The sequence below is a fragment of the Beta vulgaris genome, chromosome 8, assembly GCF_026745355.1.
Source record: "Beta vulgaris subsp. vulgaris cultivar EL10 chromosome 8, EL10.2, whole genome shotgun sequence".
Taxonomy (NCBI): domain Eukaryota; kingdom Viridiplantae; phylum Streptophyta; class Magnoliopsida; order Caryophyllales; family Amaranthaceae; genus Beta; species Beta vulgaris.
In genome coordinates this window covers 47,256,612-47,264,097 of record NC_079209.1, presented here as the reverse complement: position 1 = coordinate 47,264,097, position 7,486 = coordinate 47,256,612, and positions in this window count along the sequence as shown.

Sequence of the window (7,486 nt, the reverse complement as noted above, 5' to 3'; positions counted from 1 at the left end):
AATTTTGGAATTAGAAATATGGACGGATTCAAAAACCCTAGTAGATGGGCTCAGGGAGGAAAATAAAGTGCCGTCATCTACAAGAAACATCTCTCTAGATATAAAATATTTAGTTAAAAATTTCAACTGTGTTAAAATTTGCAAGGTAGATAGGACTAGTATAGTTAAAGCTCACTCTATTGCTACTAAGGCAAGAAAGGAGGGCTCTAGGTTGTAATTTGGATTTGTTTATCTTTGTTGCTGCCAAAAAAAAAAAAAAAAAAAAAAAAAAAAAAAGAATGCTTATCCATCCCAACTATTTTTTTTTCTTTTCATTAATTTTCATTACTATATGTTACCAACTACAATAATTAATATAATTATACTTGTAAGTATAGCGAAATTTTGTTATGAATTGATATGAAGTTCCATAATTATGAAGAAGAGCATAATACTTTATTTCAAGATCTATATATTTTATTACCTATCAAATTGGGTGTTAATAGACAAAAGTCGGGATGAAGTAAGGAGTGGAATATTTTAATAAAAAACTTGAATTCATGTGGAAGTTACAACCACCATTGGTACATGGAGCTGGACTGCTGGAGCCATAATAGCTTTATAAGATGTGAGGTACATTAATATAAATTAATTATAAACCACCAATAATCTATATATATCTATCTCTATTATATAAGGCAAACATGGGGGACACCAAAAAATAGGAAAAGGAAAAAAAAGAAAAGAAAATAAAGATAACATACTATTTCATTTGAATGAAAAAAGGGGGGAAGTAAGACATTTAAACTGAACCTCGGTTTTTTGAGAAAATAAAATCTAAAGACGGTTTTTCTACCCAATTAACTTTATTTTCTACTTCATTTATTATCACACATTATCGCACGCATTGCGTGCATGTAACATGTAAGACTAGTACAAATATATTAAAAGGCGTGTACACAAATTCATGTCAATTAACAAAAGTAAAACTAGCTTGTAGCAAGATTTGAACCCGTGACCTCTTGCTATTATACATGAGACAATTACCATCTCAACAAACTTTAATCATGCTTTAATTGTCCAAATTATTATATTTGTACCTTTTGAATGTTGAGTTTTCCTTTAATATATTTTAATAGGAATGGAAATAATACATATCAAGTTCAAAAAACAGTACCAACCCGGAGCAACGTCCGGGCCCAAATACTGATCATGTACTCTATCCTGCTCCACACAATCAAATGAGACATTAAACAATAAAAATGTGTATTTCAAGACTCGAACTCATAACCTCCATTTGATATGTTAATGCACTAACCAACTATACTACAATGCTCATGTTGGTCTTTGAAAATGATTTGACGACATATATTTCTATTTTTGAAGACTTCAAATAAACATCGGTAAATAATCCGAAATGTATGGTCTGGAACAACAAATAATTTTTATACATAATCTATTCGTTCTATTTATTTGTTTCAACAATGACTTTACGGTCTCAAACGCACACTTTAACATCTTTAATAGCATATATTACTCATAGTGGAAGTTTCAATATTTTGAAAATGAACATTAGAACACATCTAATAGATCCTACATAATAATATTTTTCTCAAAGTAATTAAATTTGTTTTATTTCCATCTGATTTTATAATTGTTCCAATTCATTAGAGCACGCAGTAAGAATAAACAATTAGGCAATTTTAGTTATAAAAAGCAACCCATGATTCAGTTTTCTTAATATAAGAGTATCCATTTTGACACTATACCTTCAATATTGAGCATCTGTTTCTTGTCAAAAAAAAAAAAAAAAAAAAACTATTGAGCATCTGTTTCATAAGTACCTTAGCATTTATTTAAAAAATTCATTTTCGAATATAAAGTCAAAATATCATTACTATATGTTACCAACTATAATAATTAATATAATTATACTTTTAAGTATAATCAAATTTTGTTAAGAAATGATATGAAGTTCCATAATTATGAACAAAAGCATAAGACTTTATTTCAAGATCTATATATTTTATTACCTATCAAATATGGTGTTAATAGACAAAAGACAGGATGAAGTAAGGAGTGAAATACCCGTCAAAAAAAAAAAAAAAAAAAAAAAAAAAAGTAAGGAGTGAAATATTTTTAAGAAACTTGAATTCATGTGGAAGTTACAACAACCATTGGTAAGGGGGTGCTTATGGGTGGTTAACTGCCCCAAAATAATATATTGTTTCTGTAACGAAAGTTTCGGTTCACTCTTTATGCGAACCGTAACCATAACTGTTTAAATTGGTTACCGCCTAAGTGGTGAGCAGTTTTTGGTACGATTTTCCGGTTAACCATTAACCGTTATTCAATTTATACTACTATATTTTACTTAATCTACATATATATTTTTCAATTTTTTGTGTATATAATTTAATGTTATATGTACTCTAATATAAAATATATTATAAAATGGATGATAAATTCATAAGAAAATATAACAAACACTAAGAGTTCACTACATTTTCTAAGTATAATGTTTATATTAGTACTATAGGCTCCAAAGAATCACATAATTCCTCTAAATGTTGTTACTTAGTACAAATATTAAAATTTGTGGAAACATGTTTCACAATAATTAGATAGAAAAAAAAAACTCGGTTTTTCGATTTTACTCAAAAATTATAATTGTAACTGTACCGTTTAACTGTTACTTTTATCGTTTCGACAACCGTACTATCACAACTTTTTTCTCAAAGTAATTAACTTCGTTTTATTTCCATCTGATTTTGTAGTTGTTCCAATTCATAAGAGCACGCAATAAGAATAAATACTTAGGTAATTTTAGTTACAAAAAGCAACCCATGATTCAGTGTTCTTAATATAAGAGCATCTATTTTGACACTATACCTTCGATAGGGAGCATCTATTTCATAAGTACCTTTGATGTAGAGCATTTATTTAAAAAGATTCATTTTCGGATGTAAAGTTACGTTTAATATAAATAAAACATATACTCAAACTAATCATCCTATATTCCTATCAACCTATGTAATGAATTTTACATCTGTGTTCCAGTATAGAATAAGTGGCAAGGGTGTGAACCGGTATCCTCTGCGAATATGAGCCGGTTTGATGTCCTGCAAAATAGAACACGTAAACTGACCTCGGGGGTTGATCCGAGGAACGCCCCTCCGATGCCTAAGTCAGTATTGGGTAAACCGGTAGCTCTCAAGTGGAGTATATTAATGATTGTGAACGTACCTTATGACTCAGATGAACAAGGTATTTATAAGAGCAGACAAGAGTCCTTGTTAGAGTGAGACTACGCTCCTATTGGTTGGATACAATTCTATCCTCTTTTGATACTTATCTTTAGGCCCGTAGGCGCATTTAGATAGTAACTGGATCAAGCCCAGGCCTATATGAGAGTGGCCTAGGGAGGAGTACCGTTAAGGTATCCTGATGAAACCGATATGACAAAGTCAACGGTTCTTTGGTCAATGCGTTGACCATGACGATTCTTATCGGTCTATGAGGACCGGTATGGACCTTAGTCAGCCCCCATACAACTAGCCCCTAAGCCGGTATGTATGGTAAAGACGTATCCTGCTTTTTGGATGCTAAGCCGTCATGGAGATATTTGGAATGAAGTGGTGCATGAATATCAAACATCGTCTTAGAATGCCAATCGTCGCATCGATGCGCGTGAATGGTGTCAAAGGCAATATGAACAACTGCTTCACAGTTGTTTCCGTATTTCATAACACGTGGCGTGATCAAGGAAGGGAAGACGAAGAGTCGCCTAATCCAAGCCGTGAATTTTTTTTATAAATACGCTTTGGGTGACCTCCGCTCCTCATTTCACATCACTCTGCATTTGCTCTTATTCACATAACGGACTTTCTCTCTCTAAACTGATTTTCTGCTTCTTGGCGAACTTGATTGCACTATCCATTCCGGCTTTTGCTTACTCTTGGATATCAGCATACATTTTCCTCAACGTCTTGCTTCCAGGTATTTCCTAAAAATCCTTTCACATCTTTCATACCGTCTTAAATTATAATCATGTCTTCAAATTCTGATTCACAAAATATATCTGGAAGCCCTTCCGCCATGATCGATAGTGATTTTAATACCGATAATACATCCTCTAGTCCTGTAGTCTCTGCTAATTCGCCGATAGTAGATATCATTAATGAACGTAAAACAAAAAATCGTCATGATTGTAGTACTTCTGGTTAGGGCTGGGAATGAGCCAAGCCTGCCCGTGAACAGTTCGAGCTCGGCTCGAGTTCGGGATCGGCTCGTCACCTAACGATACGAGCCACGAGCTAAGCAAAGCTCGGCTCGAAAAGCTCGTGAACGGCTCGAGTAATTTTTTTATTAGAAAAAATATAAAAAATAGTATTATTATTAATTAATACAAAAAGGCAAAACAATAAAAATATACTATATATTAGAATAGAAAAAAAAAAATACAACCAAAGCAAATAGTCTCACATTCTCTAAAAAAAAAAAAGAAAAAAAATACTTCTAAGTTCTAATGGGCAGTGGTTTTAAAGTTCAAACGAGCCTCGAGCTTCAAACGAGCCTTAAACGAGCATGAGCCAAGCCTCAAACGAGCTCGAGCCGAGCTCGCATTCCATGACACGAGCCTGAGCTCGAGCTTCATTTTTTAGGCTCGACGAGCCTCGAGCTCGAGCCGAGCCTCGTTTATGAAACTCGAGCTCGAGCCTGAGCCTGGCACTATTCGGGCTCGGCTCGGCTCATTCCCACCCCTACTTTTGGTAGAATTATCGAGGAGCCAGCATTGCGCGTCTCTCCTCTAGGTTCAATAGTGGCGCTCGAAAATGCCTTAGGGGTGCCAGTTTACGGCCAATACGGGACTATGGTTGGACTTGCCGAACGTTCCCCCCCCCCCCCCAATTATTCCCCCCGGGTGAGGCTTCGTCGTCGAGGCCAGCCGGCAGGCATGGGGGCTGAAGGTGAGGCCAAAGTCGGCCCATCCCGGGTTCAGGAAGAGGTGTCGTCCGTTGATTCGAACGAAGTTGACAGTGTCGTGCGATCTCTGTTGTCCGATGAGGAATCAGTCACTTTGGAGGCTGAGGAGGATGAAGATCCTCCCGAATAATCCCGGTCGATTCAGATGAGGAGGCTTTGGCGGATTAGTACATGCCTCCTAACGAGGCCGGTAGCGCAGCCTCTGTTAAAATCGATGATGGCTGGACCGATGTCTGCCGCGAGAACAAATTTCTCGTGAAGGGGCCAATATATTTTGCGTTTCCCGATGAGTATAAATTGGTGTTGCCGGCTTCGGGTAGCCAGGTGACATCGGTCCAGCCGGCTACCCATATGCTGGACTTCGGGCTCCGCTTTTCATTGGACCCGTTTATCGTGAAGATCTTCCAAGTCTGGAACATCTCTTTGGCCCAACTGACACCGCTAGGATGGCGGAATTTGATGGCTTATGTCTGTACCATTCGCTATAAAGGGTTTACTGAGACCCTTAACTTATTTCGTAAGCTGCATTGGATCAAGGAAGATGGCTCTGCAAAAGGCAAGGGCGCCGGGAAGAAAAGGAGATCCCAGTCTGACGAAATTCAGGGTCGGGGCGGTTGGATGTCCCTATACACGAAGGCGGGCAAGTTGACGGTGTACTCAAAGCTTACATCGCTCAAACATTGGCGGGAGAGGTTCTTCTGGGTGCAAGTACCCGCCGACTTCCCTTTGCGCCGTTAGTGGACCAAACCTCGGCCTAGGATGGAACACATCCATGATCGAGGCCTGTCATTCCGGGAAAAACAAGACTTCGACTTCTTTGATGCCTCGTCAATACCGGCCTCTAAAGGCAAGAAGAAGGTGCCGGTACCGCTTACTTGGCTGCCACATGCAAAGTATGTGTTTAGTAACCCGACTCTCTCTACGCTAGGTTTATGCACGGCTGCGCCGCATGGTGGGTCCATATTACACTTATTTGGCCGCTTTGGCCCTTTATTGCTTTGTTTTTCTTTCTTTACTGCTTTACTAACTGTATATGCATTCGTTTTGCAGGCCGGGAGAATTTAAATCGCGAAGCCCTCCATCGACAAAAACAATCAGCCCCTAAGCAACATGCCTCCTAAGCGTGCCCGCCGCTTTACCTTTATTCCTTTCGACAATGGGTGTCAGGGAGGACGACAAGGACACGGCTCTAGCCGCGGTGCCGAGAGTGATGAAGATGACCAGGACTCGATGCCCCTGGTTCAGAGGAGGTCGAGCATGCTGCCCCAAAAGCGGAAGGCTGAGGCGACTCCTGAGAAGCCGCCCAAGAAGCCTGCTAAAGAGCCTACCACGGGGACGGTAAAGTCAACCGCTGCTGTGGCGGGCCAAGAAGGGGGTTGGTCCTGACCCCAAGTTTCTGATGAAGGACTGGGTAGTTGAGGTCGGCAGCTCATCATTGAGGCCAATAATATACAAGTAATTGACCCTGTCGGCCATGCTACCTGCGCTGCAGTCCTTTGCCAAGCCGCGGAAGCAGGGCTTCATTGAACGTTCTGAGGTGGAGGTGCCCGATGTCCTCCAGAAGAGGTGGCCTAACTCGCCCTTCAAGGAGGGGTCCATGTTTCAGCCCAAACTCAACGTCTTAAACGATGATTCATTGTTGCTAGACCGTTCCTTGGATGGTGGCAATCTGGGGTACCAACTGCTGAAGGGCCTTCAACTGAAGTACGACATGCCGGTCGGTAAGGTGAACGTTGTTGATGCAGTCCATGCCCACAATCTGGTTGTGGTAAGTTTGATTGTTGCATTTATGGTCTACCTTTCTTGCCATATATTAAATTTTTGGAAATTCTATATGGTGACCTTGTATTATTTTAAATTCTATTTGGTAGCCAAAAATAAACTTCTTTACATATCGTGACCCTGTACTAGTTTGCCTTTTTAACTCGTGACATTACTAAGCCTAAAACGTTATGTTAACGTTAAGTTTTCATATTTTTCGTTGTATAATGCGTTAGGTTAGCTTAGTAACTTATTCCCTCCAAAAAATTTGTTAGTTTCCCTCCCAAATGTATTAGCCCCTTCCCCATATAAACAGGTCCTCATAGAACCTAAAGCACCATTTTTTTTCTTCCTTTAATTCTGTTTCTCTTCAATGGCTTCGTCTTCAAATGCTTCTTCTTTCTCAAGCTTGGGTGCTACTAATGAGGGTCCTTTTGTGTGGGTTAAATTGAGACGCTGTCTTTGCAATCTAATGCATATTTTGAGATTAAGAATTCTGGATCTACTGCTAATCCTAACAAGCTATACTATAAGTGCAAAGCGTGTGGAAAATTTGGCTGGGTTGCAGATGCAAATATGAAGAACGAAGTTGCTGCTGTGGGTGATGGAGTTAGGGAGATGACAGTTAGGGAGATGGCAGATGGGATAGCTGATGTTAAAGGGAAATTAGGTTCATTTGTCAAATTCATGGAGATGGTTGTTAAAATGACTGGTTTATGTACATAGTTATGGTTATTCTTGTAATGTTGAATAGTTACTT